This window comes from Moschus berezovskii, chromosome 26, assembly GCF_049115385.1.
Source record: "Moschus berezovskii isolate FMDL1 chromosome 26, NW_MosBer_1.0, whole genome shotgun sequence".
NCBI lineage: Eukaryota > Metazoa > Chordata > Mammalia > Artiodactyla > Moschidae > Moschus > Moschus berezovskii.
In genome coordinates, this window is record NC_142485.1 from 44,743,720 (window position 1) to 44,762,617 (window position 18,898).

Sequence of the window (18,898 nt, forward strand, 5' to 3'; positions counted from 1 at the left end):
CTTAAAAAGCTTCCTTCTTTGGAATCCCAAAGCACACTGTGTATGACTTTATCATACCTACTGCTCTTTTGTCTTCCATCTCTGCGTTCCTAGCACCTAGAAGAACGCTTTTCACTTAGGAGTGCTGAATGAAAGGAAAAGGCAGGAAAGAGAAAGGATCTTTGATGGTGGTTTAAAAACAGGTCATTGGTTATGTTAGCAGTTGGGGAAGAAGGTGAATAAGACCAGAGATACAAAGAATGAAGGATGGAACTGGTAGAAAGGAAATATTAAAAATATTTCAAAAATCTTGCAAGGAAAATAGAAAGAAATGGATACAAGAGAGAAAACACATCAAAGTTAGCAAATATGTAAAGGTAATGGATACAAGATAGAAAACATGTCAAAGGCGGCTCCTTTTCAAAACCTAGAGTCGCTGACCAAGTTAGAAGGCAAAAGCAAGCAAGTTGAGAGGACAAGCAAGAAGGTCTAAAAAGAGAGTACATCGAGGAATCGTATCCTACGTAACAAGGACAGGGAAGACTGAAAGAAAGGCTGGAATGAGTCTGGAAGGATACAGCACAGCCACGGAAACACAGAAGAGAGAATTTCAGACATCATAATTTTCATTCTTTCAGTTTCCCAGGCTTAAAATTAAAAAAAAATTCTTTTGGCACATCCCTTCTCTCCAGCTGCTTTGAATCCATCACCAACTCCTATCTTTTCATTTCTTCTTTTTGAATATCTTTTAGATCAGCTATTACTCTCTTGGCACTGCCACTGTTCTTTCATAAACCTCCATCATCTCTTAACTGAATTACTGCAGAGCTCCTAAGAGGTTTCTAATTCTAGTGTCTCTACCATCAAATATAACAAGAAGGCACATCCTTCCCACTCTCAGACATTCTCTGTGAAGCTTTCTCCCACCTCCTCCCCACCAGATTTAATCACCCCCTCCTCGTCCATGCTACCAAACAGGGGTTGGCCAACTGTGGCCAGCTGGTCAAATCAGGCCCCTTCTTATTTTTGTAAACAGTTTTACTGTAACACAGCCACTCCTATTTTGACTGCATACGGTCTATGGCTGCTTTCATGGTATTAACAGCAGAAATGAATGGTGGCAACAAAGACCATGTGACCCACAAAGCCTAAAGTTATTTATTAGGTTATTTCATTTATAATACAGTATTTATTATATTAGTTATTTTTCTCTTTATAGAAAAATTTGACAACCTCTGGACTATACCATGATATTTGCATTTTACTTTAACTATTACCTTATCCTATTGATAATAAAAGTTGATAACAGGCACTTACTGAGATGGGCGCTGTTCTGAGCCATTAGGTATATTATCTCATTTATTTCTTACAACATTGCTAAGGGACAGATATTATTACTATTTCCATTTTACAGATGAGGAAACTGAGGCTTATAATTCTAGACCCCATGCTTTCAACTACAACACAAATAATGACTACCTTATTTTTCTTTTTTTTTTATAAAAAGGTGTGCATGTTTTAGGATTTAATTTTTTAAGGGTAGTTTTATGTTAACAGCAATTAAGAGGAAGGTACAGATTTCCCAAATACCGCCTAACTCTTCACTTGCATAGCCTCTCCCCCAATATCAACATGCCTCACCAGAGCATTATGTTAATTTCAACTGATGAACTTAGATTGATGCTTATCTATCACCCGAAGTCCATAGTCTACATAAAGTTCACTCTTGGGGTTGTACTTTCCATGGATTTGATCAAGTGTATAATGTCATATACTTATCATTATACTATCATACAAAGATTCAGTGCCCTAAAAATCTTCTGTGTTTTGCCTATTTCTCTCTCTCTTCCCCTCTGAATCCTGCTAATCATTGATCTCTTTAATGTCTCCATAGTTTTACCTCTAAAGAAAACCATGTAGTTGAAATTGTACAGTATGTAGCCCTTTCATATTGGCTTATTTCACTTTAATATGTATTAAAGTTTCCTCAGTATCTTTTCTTGGCTTGATAGCTCATTTCTTTTCAGCACTGGATAATATTCCATTGTCTGGATGTACCAGTTCATTTAGCCATTCACCTACTGAAAAGCACCTTGATTGCCTCAAGGTGTTGACATTTATGAATAAAGTTGCTATAAACATTTGTGTGCAGGTTTTTGTGTGGACATGAGTTGTTCAGCTCCACTGGGTAAAAACCAAGGAGTGCTACTGCTGGATTGTACGATAAAAGTATGTTTAGTTTTCTGTGAAACCACCAAAATGTCTTACAAAGTTGCTGTACCATTTTGCATTCTATGTTGTTTCACATTCTTGCCAACATTCAGAATTACTAATATTCTCAACTTTGGCCATTCCTTATATCAATGTTGTCATTCATTTCACTTATACATAAACAAACAATAATTCAGTTGTATAACTGAAAACAGTGTTGCTATTATTATTTTGAACACTGTTATATATTAGATCAATTAAAAGTAAATAAAATAAGTTTTTATTTTACCTTCACTTATTTATTCTCCAATACAGGTCTGAGTCTCTGACCTGTATTATTTCCTCTCTCTGAAGAACTTTTAATATTTCTTGTATGGCAGGGCTACTGGCAATAACTTTTTCCAATTTCTGTTTATATGAGAAAGTCTTTATTTCTTCTTTAATTTTGAAGGATAATTTCACAAGGTACAGAATTCTAGGTGGGAGGGGTTTTTCTCTGTCAATATTTAAAATATTTTTACTCCACTCTCCTTTGTTTGCACAGCTTCTGAGAATACAGATGTAATTCTTATCTTTATTTCTCTCTAAGTAAGATGCTTTGTTTCTCTGGCTTTCTTCAGGATGCTTTTCTTCATTTTTTATTTAGTTTGAATATGATATGCCTGAATCTGATCGATATGCCCACTAGTAGTTGCTTGTTTGATATTTATCCTGCTTGGTGTTCTCTAAGTCTCTAAGAACTTTGGTTTGGTTTTGATATTAATTTGGGAGAAATTTCCAGTCATTATTGTTTCAAATATTTCTTCTTATCTCTTTTCTTTACCTTTTTTTCTTTTTCTTTCTTTCTGTGTTTCCATTAATGTATTGCAACTTTTGTATTTGTCCCACAGTCCTTAGACACTCTGTTCTATTTTTTTAAATATTTTTTCTCTTTGCTGTTCAATTTTTGAAAGTTCTACTGATATGTCCTCTAAACCAGAGATTCTTTCCCCAGCATTAATTATTAATAAGTTATTCATAAGTTCATCAAGGGTGTTTTTCATTTCTGTTCCAGTTTTTTTTATCCCTAGATGGAGGAGCCTGGTAGGCTGCAGTCCGTGGGGTCGCTAAGGGTCGGACACGATACCCTATTTTTCTTGAGCTTATTAAGAACAAAGATCGTGTCTAAATCAGTTTTGTATCCCCATAGACTCACACAGTGTCTGACATAGTAGGTATTCCATAATTGTTTGCTAAGTTAATCTCACTAAAATAACCACTTTTACTCTGCCTTCTCTCTCATGAGCAATGATTCCACGTTGCTCGCTGTATCACATCTAAACTCCTCTGGCTGGCATTAAGTCTGACCATAATCTGGGACAACTGAATCTAGCAAAGTTCAGAAAGGTCAATAAAGATCAACTCCTGTTTCAGAATTGGCTGCTTTTCCTTTGGACACCGTATGATTCGAACTCAGCACATGAGATAAACTAAGCTGCCGATAAAACTCACCTGCCATCACGGGACCTGTGGAGGCTGCCGTGGTAGCTGCTCACTTTGCTGTGGACACTCCCTGTTGTGCTTTTCTGGTCATCCGTCACGGCCAGCTGAGTTGAAGGAGCATGTGTGGATATCCCTTGAGTGGAAGTTCCTCTTGATTTCCTTATGGTAGGAATATCTGGATCCCTCAGGAGGGACTGAGCAAAGTCAGGTTCCTGGAGGACCTGTCGGCTCTCATTCACTATCCTAGATAACAAAATACTAAGTGTAAGATAGCAACCCTACAGACCAAAAACAATCCTTCGACAGACTGATGTTATTCTTCAAAAAAGAAAGCTCTCCAAACAATGTCTTTAGGACAGATATAAGGTAACACTGTTGACAGAAGAGAGACTAACACAAAAATCTGTGTCAATCTGTCCCCTAAACTGGTATGATGGAAAGAGGTTCGTATTAGAATATGGAACTCAGGATGTTAGTTCCAATTCTATCAACAAATATGTGATCTTAGGCAAGTCATTATCCCCTTTACTTAATTTTCCTCATCTATAAAATGAACGCATGCAATTTCATCATTTTTCAAAAGCCCCTTTCGGCTAAAGAAATTTATCATTCTTGAAGACATTGAAATATTGCAAAGGGACTACTATAAAGTAAAAATAGTATTTTCTTGCATGGTTTATAGAAGCAGTGGAGGTCTCATTATGGCATAGACTCATTTTTTAATTTGTAAGAGCAGTTGTTTTTAGCTTACAAGTTGATTTTATGACAGAATCTGTTGTCTAGTGCTTGAATAAACCTGACCGTAACTAGAACAAAACATATGAAAAATTAATTTAAGCAAACATACAACGAAGTCCCAGACATAATAAAGGCTTAGGAGAAAAAGAATTAAGGGGACGAATTATGTCCAGAGCTAAAGTTTTTAACTGCTATGAAACGACTAAAAGCAGATAGGTGTTTATGCTGATGAACAAAATGGTAATTAAAGAGCCAATTCAACAGGTGCAAAGGTCAGTGTATCAGTTTGGGTAAATAAGTGACCATAAGAATCATAAAGTTAAAATGAGACAATATTATTTTAAAAAAAAGCTCTGACACCTGAAGATTAGATCATCAATTGACAAAGTGCATACATTCTAAGTTTTCAAATTAGAAAAGAATCACTGCTGTTACTGCCATTGTTATTTTTCGAGCTGGGGTAGAAGAACTCAAAGACTAGTCTATGTTGAGTACTGCATAATGCCAAGCGTTTTACATATATTCTCTGTTAATCTTTCTTAATAATGGTTTTATTATGGAGATTAACTCCTGAACAGACACTTCTATGGGGGTGGAGGTCCATCAAGAGTAAATACTGTGATCCCCATTTCATAGATGAAGAAACTGAGGTCCCAAGGGATTAAAGAACTTTTCAAAAGTCATACAGCAGAACAACAGCTGGGGATCAAACTGATGTTTAAATGTTTCAAAGTGAATCATAAAGTAATGATACAACATAATGTTTATATATGTCCAGAAAGCATCAAAAACTAGACAGAAGAAAGAACAACTCAAACAAAGTTATTACCACATTTATTCTTCTGTCATCAATGGCCCTGTGCACATGTACACACATCCAAAGTTGCTCTGGACTGCTGAATTTATTTTCTAAACTTATGTTTTAAAATTGGTTCAAACTGATTTCTGGTCATTCCAAACATTTAATCTACCTTCAAATGGTGAAGGTCTGACTCCTCATTTTACAATAAGAAAACAGGGGTCCAGAAAAATTAAGTGATGTGAACCAGATAACTCCAAAACAAGATTTCTGAAAATATTTCAACCAGTGTCAGAATTATTAGCATCAATTCAGTTCAGTGGCTCAGTTGAGTCCGACTCTTTGCAACCCCATGAATCACAGCACGCCAGGCCTCCCTGTCCATCACCAACTCCCGGAGTTCACTCAAACTCATGTCCATCATGTCGGTGACACCATCCAGCCATCTCATTCTCTGTCGTCCCCTTCTCCTCCTGCCCCCAATCCCTCCCAGCATCAGAGTCTTTTCCAGTGAGTCCACTCTTCGCATGAGGTGGCCAGAGTATTGGAGTTTCGGCTTTGGCATCAGTCCTTCCAATGAACACCCAGGACTGATCTCCTTTAGCATGGACTGGTTGGATCTCCTTGCATATGTGGTTCACTGAGAGAAGGACCACTAATTTGACTGTCATAATTTTAGAAGCCAGTCTTTCAACAGCACAGTATAACAGAGGGGTTAACAGTAAAGACTAGATGCTAGAATCAGACTGCTTGGGTTTGAATCTCAGTTCTACCACTCACCAGCTACTGAAACTTGGTTCTGTGTTCTGATCTGTAAAATGACAACCTTCCTCACAAGGTTGTCTAGAGGATTAAATGATTTCGTGCTTAGAACAGTGCTTGGAGTATTAAGTGGACTCAATTGATTGGAAACCATTATTATGGTTACTCTCTAGTCATTTCTCAAAGGCTCAACCAGACAAACACTACCAATGACTGTAGGCTGCTCACACTCTGCAGGAGTGACTCTAGCCCAGAGCACAGTCCCAGCAGGGAGGGTCACAATGACTTTGCTGAGTCAGGGAAGTGGTGGCCCATGGTTCCAGAAAACCAAATGGCAGGGTTTTGGGGAGGTCAAACCAGTTTCAAAAGGGTTCTGACCCAGTCAGGATCCCCCAAATAACTGGGATGAGTCCCCAAAAGGGCAGTGTTGGTTTAGTTTAGCCCCATCTCAAGTTTCTAACACAACAGAATTGCTGTGTGACAGAATGGCTTGTGTGTGGCCCAGAGGTGACCAGGAATGCTAATTCAAACCCTCTCCTTAGAATTATGTTTCACTGTGACTGAAATACATTTTAAAATTTCAAAGAATACACAGATAAATCTCCCAAGTAAGGCTGTTCCACAGAAATCAAGGACTTGGTTTGTTTTGTTTGCTATTGACTCTGTGGCATCACCAAATAGTTGATGGCACAGAGTAACCACTCATTAACGTCTTTCTCAAAGGATGAATTCCCAGAAAAGACATTTTTGTCATTGTTGAATTAACCTTTCCCCTTCTTTCCTTCTCGGCCCAATGAAATTGCATTTAAAGGAGAAATGCACTGTCCGATAACACTAGCAGTAGTTTCAGATATGGTAATAAGGAATGTATATTTTTAAATTGTGATTTTTATAGATTTCAGTCTAATCTGAGTAACAGAAGCTGCTAATTAGTGTTAACTGAGAAAACACAAGATTCTGATAATGTGGTAATTTAAGATCTATTTTAAAAGTACATTAACCCATACAAAACACAATAACATTTTACATTTAATCTTAAGACTTTTATAGAAATTCATTTTCCCAAGATTTATTTTTCATGTAACTTAGGTTAAATAAAATCATAAGAATATGGATTCCACTCACTTAGAATCTGTGACAATTCAAATAAGTATAAATATTAGCTTTATACTTAGTAAAAAGCCTGAAGTCATCTGTTCCTTTGTGAATACTGCAGGGTCTTATTTTATTCTATTAAGTAAGTGGTTAAAAAATGAAAGATTCCTCAAATATGGCCAAATCTTATATTTTACCATGACTCTCTAATATGCAATTTGGCCAACTATGGATTAAAATAACACCTTTAACATGTTTCATTTTATCTGCTCATATCATTTCACTATTTTGGCTTTAATGTGTATGACTTAGAATAAAATAACATGCGATCCCTTTAAATAATCTATGGTGTAACTTGGAAGAACAATGGACAACTGGAAATGGAAATCTAATACTGGGTGACTTTAGCCAAGGCACCGAGCCTCTCTGTGCGTGTTTCCACATCTTTAACACAGAGATGATAACACTAGTCATCACAGAAATGTCAAAAAGATCAAAGAAGAATATATATATGTGTGTGTGTGTGTGTGTGTATATATATATATATATAAGCATTCATTTGTTTTTAATTTTAAGATTATAATTTCGAGTTTTTTTTTTTTTTTTTAAAGATTGTCTTTCCCTCAAATATTCTGAATTAGTAAGGAACAGGCCTTAAGCCTGGTTCTACTTGGCTATCTTTTCTGAGTACGTTTTTAGGTGTAAGATTTAATCATACCTGGTGGCAGCTGAGGTGATAATCTTGTTGGAATATTTCCTCCAAATCCAAATTGTTTCAACATAGGAAACACACACACACAATTATGTAAGTGTGAAGCCTGTGAACACTACGATAATTTACTTCAACTTACTCTTTTTTCCTGAGACCATGAAGAAAAACTGGCCTATTCAAAGCAAGTCTTTTTGCTTTCAACGCAAAAAACGGAAGGAATACCAACGATGAGAGCCATCAGGTATTTCATCAGAAAGGGAATCAGATCTGGACGACTCATTTGAGTAACCTACAAGAAGGGAAAGAAGATTGCCTTAAATATATACATAGAAACTTCTCTTTAAGACCACTGTAAAATCTTTAAATAAATAGTATAATTATACAAGTCTGATGTCTGCACTTACACAGTCCTATCATTTTCTCATTATATGGAAAAGATACACTGCTGAAAATCTGACAAATACTATATATTCTATACTCTATAGCCTGAGTTCTATACTTTTCTTGCTAGCCCATGGTCAGTTCAGTTCAGTTCAGCGGCTCAGTCGAGTCCAACTCTCTGTGACCCCATGAATCACAGCACGCTAGGCCTCCCTGTCCATCACCAACTCCCGGAGTTCACTCAAACTCATGTTCTTCGAGTCGGTGATGCCATCCAGCCATCTCATTCTCTGTCGTCCCCTTCTCCTCCTGCCCCCAATCCCTCCCAGCATCAGAGTCTTTTCCACTGAGTCAACTCTTTGCATGAGGTGGCCCAAGTATTGGAGTTTCAGCTTCAACATCAGTCCTTCCAATGAATACCCAGGACTGATCTCCTTTAGAATGGACTGGTTGGATCTCCTTGCAGTCCAAGGGACTCTCAAGAGTCTTCTCCAGCACCACAGTTCAAAAGCATCAATTCTTCGGCGCTCAGCTTTCTTCACAGTCCAACTCTCACATCCATACATGACCCCTGGAAAACCCATAGCCTTGAACAGACGGACTTTTGTTGGCAAAGTAATGTCTCTGCTTTTTAATATGCTATCTAGGTTGGTCATAACTTTCTTTCCAAGGACTAAACCACTTTTACTTTCATGGCTTCAGTCACCATCTGCAGTGATTTTGGAGCACCAAAAATTAAAGTCTGACACGGTTTCCACTGTTTCCCCATCTATTTCCCATGAAGTGATGGGACCAGATGCCATGATCTTAGTTTTCTGAATGCTGAGCTTCAAGCCAGCTTTTTCACTCTCCTCTTTCACTTTCATCAAGAGGCTTTTGAGTTCCTCTTCACGTTCTGCCATAAGGGTGGTGTCATCTACATATCTGAGGTTATTGATATTTCTCCCAGCAATCTTGATTCCAGCTTGTGCTTCTTCCAGCCCAGCGTTCCTCATGATGTCCTCTGCATAGAAGTTAAATAAGCAGGGTGACAATATACAGCCTTGATGTACTCCTTTTCCTATTTGGAACCTGTCTCTTGTTCCATGTCCAGTTCTAACTGTTGCTTCCTGACCTGCACACAGGCTTCTCAAGAGGCAGGTCAGGTGGCCTGGTATTCCCATCTCTTTCAGAATTTTCCACAGTTTATTGTGATTCACACAGTCAAAGGCTTTGGCATAGTCAAGAAAGCAGAAATCGATGTTTTTCTGGAACTCTCTTGCTTTTTCCATGATGTAGTGCATGTTGGCAATTCGGTCTCTGGTTCCTCTGGCTTTTGTAAAACCAGCTTGAACATCTGCAGATTCATGGTTCACGTATTGCTGAAGCCTAGCTTGGAGAATCTTCTATACAGGCATTCTCAAAGATGTTGTAGTCTGGTTCCATACCACCACAATAAACAAATACCACAATAATGTGAGTCATGGGGATTATTTTGTTTCCCAGTAGTATCTACTCCTAAGAGTCTAAATAACAATGCTCATATCTAAGTTAAAAAATAGTTTATTGCTAAAAAATGCTACCCATCACCTGAGCCTTCAAGTGACTCATACTATTTTCGTTGTGGAGGGTCTTGCCTCGATGCTGAAGGCTGCTGACTGATCGGGGTGGTTTCTGTAGGCTAGGATGACTGTCGGAGAAGGCAATGGCAAGCCACTCCAGTACTCTTGCCTAGAAAATCCCATGGACGGAGGAGCCTGGTAGGCTGCAGTCCGTGGGGTCGCTAAGGGTCGGACACGACTGAGCGACTTCACTTTCACTTTTCACTTTCACACATTGGAGAAGGAAATGGCAACCCACTCCAGTGTTCTTGCCTGGAGAATCCCAGGGACGGGGAACCTGGTGGGCTGCCGTCTATGGGGTCACACAGAGTCGGACACGACTGAAGTGACTTAGCAGCAGCAGCAGGATGACTGTGGCAACTTCTTAAAATAAGATAATAATGAGATTTGCTGCATCCTTCTTTGACTCTTCCTTTCATGAAAAATTTCTTTGCAGCATGAATTACTGTTTGGTAACATTTTACCCAAAGTAGAATGTCTTTCAAAACTGAAGTCAATCCTCTCAAACCCTGCTTCTGCTTTATCAACTAAGTTTATGTAATATTCTAAATCCTCTGTTGTCATTTCATCAATCCTCACGGCATCTTCCATGTCAAGAAATAATTGTCTTAATGCTCACCCATGAGAAGCAACTCCTCATCCGTTAAAGTTTTATCATGGGATTGAGGCAATTTAGTTACATCTTCAAGTTCCACTTCTAATTCTAGTTCTCTTGCTATTTTTCTACCACACTGGGTATTATTTCCTCCACCAAAGTCTTAAAGCCCCGCAAGGCACCATGAGGGTTGGAATCAACTTCTTTCAAACTCCTGCTAATATTTTTATTTTGACCTCGTCCCTTGAATCGTGAATGTTCTCAATGGCATCTAGAGTGGTGAATCCTTTCCAGGTTTTCATTTAACCACCCAAATCCATCAGAGGAATCACTATTGTAGCTATAGCCTAAAAATGTATTTCTTATGGGACTTCTCTGGCAGTCCAGTGGTTAGAATTTGGCACTTTCACTGTGGTGGCCCAGGTTCAATACCTGGTCAGGAAACTAAGATCCTGCAAGCTGTGAGGTGTGCCACTCCCAAAATATATTTCTTAACTAATAAAACCTTGAAAGTTCAAATTACTCCTTGATCTGTGGGCTGCAGAATGGATGTTGAGAAGGTAGGCATTAAACAACGTTAGTCTGGTACGTCTCCATCAGAATGCTTGGGTGACCAAACGCATTGTCAATAAGCAGTAATATTTTCAAAGGAATCTCTTTTTTCTGAGCCGTAGATCTCCACAGTGGGCTTCAAATATTTAGTAAACCATGCTATAAACAGATGTGCTGTCACCCATGCGTTGTTGTTCCATTTATGGAGCACAGGAAGGGAAGATTTAGCATAATTCAGAATGGCAAATGAGCATTTTGTTACCGGTCACCACTTGCCACGTCATATTCTACTCTCTTGAGACCCCATGGACTGTAGCTCACTAGGCTCATCTGTCCATGGGATTTCCCAGGCAAGAATACTGGAGTGGCTTGCCATTTCCTTCTTCAGGGGATCTTCCCGACTCAGGGATCAAACCCACATTTCCTGTACTGACAGGTAGATTCTTTACCACTGAGCCACCAGACCAGCTGCATTAGCCCCCAACAAGAGAGTCATCCTGCCCTGTGAAGCTCTCAAGCCAGGCACTGACCTCTCCTCTCTAGCTGTGAAAGTCCTGGTGATATCTTCTTCCAATAGAAGACTGTCCTGTCTACATTGAAAATCTGTTGTTCAGATGCAGCCGTGAAGAGATAGGGAGAGCAGCTCCAGAGAAAAGGGCAATCCCGAATGTTTGTTTGGAGGGAAAGAACCATTGAGAAGTTTTACTTAAGGAGAACTTCTGACTCATCTCAAGTCAGTAGAGTACAAATCAGGAAGACCCAAAAAAATGCCCACCTTCCTGTTCTTCTGGCTCTTATGAGACGAGTAAGTCAGATTGCTAGGTTAAGCCAGCGTGGCCTTAGTTTAAAGACTCAGCGAGCATATCTGAGCACAAGAGAGTGAAGGAGAACGAGAGAAAAACTGCTGGTCACGGGCCCGGCTCCCGGCGGCACAGACGCGAGAGACGCCCGGCTCCCGGCGGCGCAGACGCGAGAGACGCCCGGCTCCCGGCGGCCCAGACGCGAGAGACGCCCGGCTCCCGGCGCAACCGACCACGTGCAGAATCGTGGCTGAGAGGAGCTGCCCCGCGCCCAGGGTTAGAGTGGTGGCCAAGAGGAGCTGTACCACGTCCAGGAGGCGGTGGCTGCTTGGGCACCGGAGGGCCGAGAGGAGCTGATCCACATTCAAAGCAGGAGGGACGGCCTTGAGGAGATACCCCTCATCCAAGGTAAGGTTCAGCGGCTGCGCCTTGCTGGAGCAGCTGGGAAGAGATACTCCACGACCAAGTGGAATATAAGAATCCAGTGTTCTGGGGAGGAAGGAACAAGATGGCAGAGGGATAAGATGGTGAGACCACTTTCTTCCCCACAAATTCATCAAAAGAACATTTGAACGCGGAGTAAAGTCCACAAAACAACTTCTGAATACTGGCAGAGGACATCAGGCTCCCAGAAAAGCAGCCCATTGTCTTCTAAAGGAAAGAGAAGAAATCAAGCTCCACCCACCAGAACACTGACACATGCTTCCCTAACCAGGGAACCCGGACAAGTCACCTGTCCAACCCCACACACAGTGAAGAAACTACATAATAAAGAGAACTCCACAAATTGCAAGCAGAGGGAAAGGCCACCCCAAGCAAAGAAATATAAGCAAGATGAAGAGGCAGAGAAATACCCAGCAAGTAAAGGAACAAGATAATTGCCCACCAACACAAACAAAAGAAGAAGATATAGGGAATCTACCTGATAAAGAATTTCGAATTTTGATGGTGAAAATGATTCAAAATCTTGAAAGTAAAATGGAGTTACAGATAAATAACCTGGAGAAAAGGATTGAGAAGATGGAAGAAAGATTTAATAAGGACTTAGAAGAAATAAAAAAGAGTCAATATACAATGAATAATGCAATAGATGAGATCAGAAACACTCTGGAGGGAACAAACAGTAGAATATCAGAGGCAGAAGACAGGATAAGCGAACTAGAAGATAGAATTGTAGAAATAAATGAAACAGAGAGGAAAAAAGAAAAACGAATTAAAAGAAATGAGGACAATATTAGAGACCTCTGGGACAATGTTAAATGCTCCAACATTCGAATCATAGGAGTCCCAGAAGAAGAAGACAAAAAGAAAGACCATGAGAGAATACTTGAGGAGATAATAGTTGAAAACTTCCCTAAAATAGGGAAAGAAATAATCACCCAAGTCCAAGAAATCCAGAGAGTCCCCAACAGGATAAACCCAAGGCGAAATACTCCAAGACACATATTAATAAAATTAACAAAGATCAAACACAAAGAACAAATATTAAAAGCAGCAAGGGAAAAGCAGCAAATAACACTCAAGGGGATTCCCATAAGGATAACAGCTGATCTTTCAACAGAAACTCTTCAGGCCAGAAGGGAGTGGCAAGATATACTTAAAGTGATGAAAGAAAATAACCTACAGCCCAGATTACTATACCCAGCAAGGATCTCATTCAAATATGAAGGAGAAATCAAAAGCTTTACAGACAAGCAAAAGCTGAGGGAATTCAGCATCACCAACAGGAATCACAGAAAGAGTGTTTAAACTTGAACCCAAACCAATAAAGAAAATGGCTACGGGATCGTACTTTTCAATAATTACCTTAAATGTAAATGGGTTGAATGCCCCAACCAAAAGACAAAGGCTGGCTGAATGGATACAAAAACAAAACCCCCATATATGTTGTCTACAAGAGACCCACCTCAAAACGAGGGACGCATACAGACTGAAAGTGAAGGGCTGGAAAAAGATAGTCCATGCAAATAGAGACCAAAAGAAAGCAGGAGTAGCAATACTCATATCAGACAAAATAGACTTTAAAACAAAGGCTGTGAAACGAGACAAAGAAGGAAACTACATAATGATCAAAGGATCAATCCAAGAAGAAGATATAACAATTATAAATATTTATGCACCTAACATAGGAGCACCGCAATATGTAAGACAATTACTAACAAGTATGAAAGGGGAAATTAACAATAACACAATAATAGTGGGAGATTTTAACACCCCACTTACATCTATGGATAGATCAACTAAACAGAAAATTAACAAGGAAACACAATCTTTAAATGATACAATAGAACAGTTAGACCTAATAGATATCTATAGGACATTTCACCCCAAAACAATGAATTTCACCTTTTTCTCAAGCGCACACGGAACCTTTTCCAGGATAGATCACATCCTGGGACATAAATCTAGCCTAGGTAAATTCAAAAAAAATTGAAATCATTCCAAGCATCTTTTCTGACCACAATGCAGTAAGATTAGATCTCAATTACAGGAGAATAACTATTAAAAGTGCCAACATATGGAGACTGAACAACACGCTGCTGAATAATGAACAAATCATAGAAGAAATCAAAAGAGACATCAAAATATGCATAGAAATGAATGAAAATGAAAACACAACAACCCAAAACCTCTGAGACACTGTAAAAGCAGTGCTAAGGGGGAAGTTCATAGCAATACAGGCACACCTCAAGAAACAAGAAAAAAGTCAACTAAATAACCTAACTCTACATCTAAAGCAACTAGAAAAGGAAGAAATGAAGAACCCCAGGGTCAGTAGAAGGAAAGAAATCATAAAAATTAGGGCAGAGATAAATGCAAAAGAAACAAAAGAGACCATAGCAAAAATCAACAAAGCCAAAAGCTGGTTCTTTGAGAAGGTGAATAAAATTGACAAACCACTAGCCAGACTCATCAAGAAACAAAGGGAGAAGAACCAAATCAATAAAATTAGAAATGAAAATGGAGAGATCACAACTGACAACACAGAAATACAAAGGATTATTAGAGAATACTATCAGCAATTATATGGCAATAAAATGAATAACCTGGAAGAAATGGACAAATTCCTAGAAAAGTACAACTTTCCAAAACTGAACCAGGAAGAAATAGAAAATCTGAACAAACCCATCACAAGCACGGAAATTGAAACTGTAATCAAAAATCTCCCAGCAAACAAAAGCCCAGGTCCAGACGGCTTCACAGCTGAATTCTACCAAAAATTTAGAGAAGAGCTAACACCTATTCTACTCAAACTCTTCCAGAAAATAGCTGAGGAAGGGAAACTTCCAAACTCATTCTATGAGGCCACCATCACCTTAATCCCAAAACCTGGTAAAGACCCCACAAAAAAAGAAAACTATAGGCCAATATCACTGATGAACATAGATGCAAAAATCCTTAACAAAATTCTAGCAATCAGAATCCAACAACACATTAAGAAGATCGTACATCATGACCAAGTGGGCTTTATCCCAGGAATGCAAGGATTCTTCAATATCCGCAAATCAATCAACGTAATACACCACATTAACAAACTGAAAAATAAAAATCATGATTATCTCAATAGATGCAGAGAAAGCCTTCGACAAAATTCAACATCCATTTTTGATAAAAACCCTCCAGAAAGTGGGAATTGAAGGGACATACCTCAACATAATAAAAGCTATATATGACAAACCCACAGCAAACATTATCCTCAATGGTGAAAAACTGAAAGCATTTCCCCTAAAGTCAGGAACAAGACAAGGGTGCCCACTCTCACCACTACTATTCAACATAGTTCTGGAAGTTTTGGCCACAGCAATCAGAGCAGAAAAAGACATAAAAGGAATACAAATTGGAAAAGAAGAAGTAAAGCTTTCACTGTTCGCTGATGACATGATCCTCTACACAGAAAACCCTAAAGACTCTACCAGAAAACTACTAGAGCTAATCAATGATTACAGTAAAGTTGCAGGATATAAAATCAACACACAGAAATCCCTTTCATTCCTATACACTAATAATGAGAAAATAGAAAGAGAAATTAAGGAAACTATTCCATTCACTGTTGCAACGAAAAGAATTAAATACTTAGGAATATATCTACCTAAGGAAACAAAAGACTTGTACATAGAAAACTATAAAACACTAGTGAAAGTAATCAAAGAGGACACGAATAGATGGAGAAATATACCGTGTTCGTGGATTGGAAGAATAAATATTGTAAAAATGAGTATACTACCCAAAGTAATTTATACATTCAATGCAATCCCTATCAAGCTACCAACAATATTTTTCACAGAACTAGAACAAATAATCTCACAATTTGTATGGAAATACAAAAAACCTCGAATAGCCAAAGCAATTTTGAGGAAGAAGAATGGAACTGGGGGAATTAACCTGCCGGACTTCAGGCTCTATTACAAAGCCACAGTCATCAAGACAGTATGGTACTGGCATAAAGACAGAAATATAGATCAATGGAACAAAATAGAAAGCCCAGAGATAAACCCACGCTCCTATGGACACCTTATCTTCGACAAAGGAGGCAAGAATATAAAATGGAGAAAAGACAGTCTCTTTAACAAGTGGTGCTGGGAAAACTGGTCAGCCACTTGTAAAAGAATGAAACTAGAACACTTCCTAACACCATACACCCAAATAAACTCAAAATGGATTAAAGATCTAAATGTAAGACCAGAAACTATAAAACTCCTAGAGGAGAATGTAGGCAAAACACTCTCCGACATAAATCACAGTAGGATCCTCCAAGACCCACCTCCCAGAATATTGGAAATAAAAGCAAAAACAAACAAATGGGACCTAATTAAAATCAAGAGCTTCTGCACAGCAAAGGAAACTCTAAGCAAGGTGAAAAGACAGCCTTCAGAATGGGAGAAAATAATAGCAAATGAAGCAACTGATAAAGGATTAATCTCCAAAATATACAAGCAGCTCCTGCAGCTCAATTCCAGAAAACTAAGTGACCCAATCAAAAAATGCGCCAAAGAACTAAACAGACATTTCTCCAAAGAAGACATAAAGATGGCTAACAAACACATGAAAAAATGCTCAACATCCCTCATCATCAGAGAAATGCAAATCAAAACCACAATGAGATACCATTTCACACCAGTCAGAATGACTGCTATCCAAAAGTCTACATGCAATAAATCCTGGAGAGGGTGTGGAGAGAAGGGAACCCTCTTACACTGTTGGTGGGAATGCAAACTAGTACAGCCACTATGGAGAACAGTGTGGAGATTCCTCAGAAAACTGGAAATAGAACTGCCATATCATCCAGCGATCGCACTCCTGGGCATACACACCGAGGAAACCAGAATTGAAAGAGACACATGTACTCCAATGTTCATTGCAGCACTGTTTATAATAGCCAGGACATGGAAGCAACCTAGATGTCCATCTGCAGATGAGTGGATAAGAAAGCTTTGGTACATATACACAATGGAGTATTTCTCAGCCATCAAAAAGAATGCATTTGAATCAGTTTTAATGAGGTGGATGAAATTGGAGCCAATTATACAGAGTGAAGTAAGCCAGAAAGAAGAACATCAATACTGTATATTAACGCATATATATGGAATTTAGAAAAATGGTAACCTGAACCCTGTATAAGAGACTTCAAAAGAGACATAGGCATTTAGAACAGTCTTTGGGACTCTGCGGGAGAGGGTGAAGGTGGAATGATTGGGGAGAATGGAATTGTAGCATGTATATTATCATAAGTGACCAGTCAAGGTTCGACGCATAAATTTTCCTCTGTTCATTTCTTTGCATTTATGCTTTTTCAATAAAAATGCTTTTAACTGAAAAAAAAAAAAAAGAAAATCTGTTGTTCATAACAGCCACCTTCATGAATGACCTTAGCTAGATCTTCTGGATAACTTGCAGCAGCTTCTATATCAGCACTTGCTGATCTGCCATGAACTCTGATGCTACAGAGATGATGTCTTTCCTTCAACTTCACGAAATCGACCCCTGCTAGCTTCAAACCTTTCTTCTGCAGCTTCCTCATCTCTTTAAGCCCTCACAGAATTAGAGTTGGGGCCTTGTCTCAGATTAGGCTTGGGCTTCAGGGAATCCCATGGCTGGCTGACCTAGGCAGATCCCAAAACCTTCTCCATATCAGCAATAAGGCTGTTTTGTTTTCTTATCATTCATGAATTCACTAGAGTTATCATTTTCGATTTTCTTTAAAAACCTTCCCTTTGGATTCACAACTTGGCTGCTGGGCTCAAAAGGCCTAACTTTTGGCCTGTTTCAACTTTCAACATGACTTTCTCACTAACCTTAATCATGTCTAGCTTTTGATTTAAAGTGAGAGGTATGCAACTCCTTTCACTTGAACCCTTAGCGGCCACTGCAAGGTTAGTTGGCCTGATTTCAATATCGTTGTGTCTAAGTGAATAGGGAGGCCCATGGAGAACCTTTTCTATGGAAACCCACCCCCAAAACTTGTGCGACTTGCTTTATTGGGATATTTGCTTTACTGCAGTGGTCTGGAACCAAACTTGCAATATCTCAGAGATATGCCTGCTATGCAAGTGTTACCAAAATGTGACACAGGGATATGAAGTGAGCAAAGATGTTGGATAACAGATTTGCTCAACACAGGGTTGCCACAAACCTTCAATTTGTAAAAACTGTGGTGCCTGCAAAACAAGAGTCCGAAATGCAGTACCTGGATGCAATGTCAAAAATGACAGAACGATCTATTCGTTTCCAAGGCAAACCCTTCAATATCACAGTAATCCAAGTCTATGCCTTGACCAGTAATGCTGAAGAAGCTGAGGTTGAACGGTTCTAGGAAGACATACAAGACCTTCTAGAACTCACACCCAAAAAAGATGTCCTTTTCATTATAGGGGACTGGAATCCAAAAGGAGGAAGTCAAGAAACACCTGGAGTAATAGGCACATTTGGCCTTGGAGTACAGAATGAAGAGGGCAAAGGCTCATAGAGTTTTGCAAGAGAATGCACTGGTCATAGCAAACACCCTCGTCCAACAACACAACAGAAGACTCCACACATGGACATCACCAGATTACAACACTGAAATCGGATTGATTATATTCTTTGCAGCCAAAGGTGGAGAAGCTCTAGAAGTCAGCAAAAACAAGACTGGGAGTTGACTGTGGCTCAGATCATGAACTCCTTATTGCCAAATTCAGACTTAAATTGAAGAAA

General features: G+C 39.1%; 1 pseudogene; it reads right to left on the bottom strand.

The window, feature by feature from the left end:
- Nucleotides 1-3,677: 3,677 nt before the first annotated feature.
- Nucleotides 3,678-18,898, bottom strand: part of LOC129557401 (frizzled-3-like) — a 929,688-nt pseudogene continuing 914,467 nt past the window's right edge.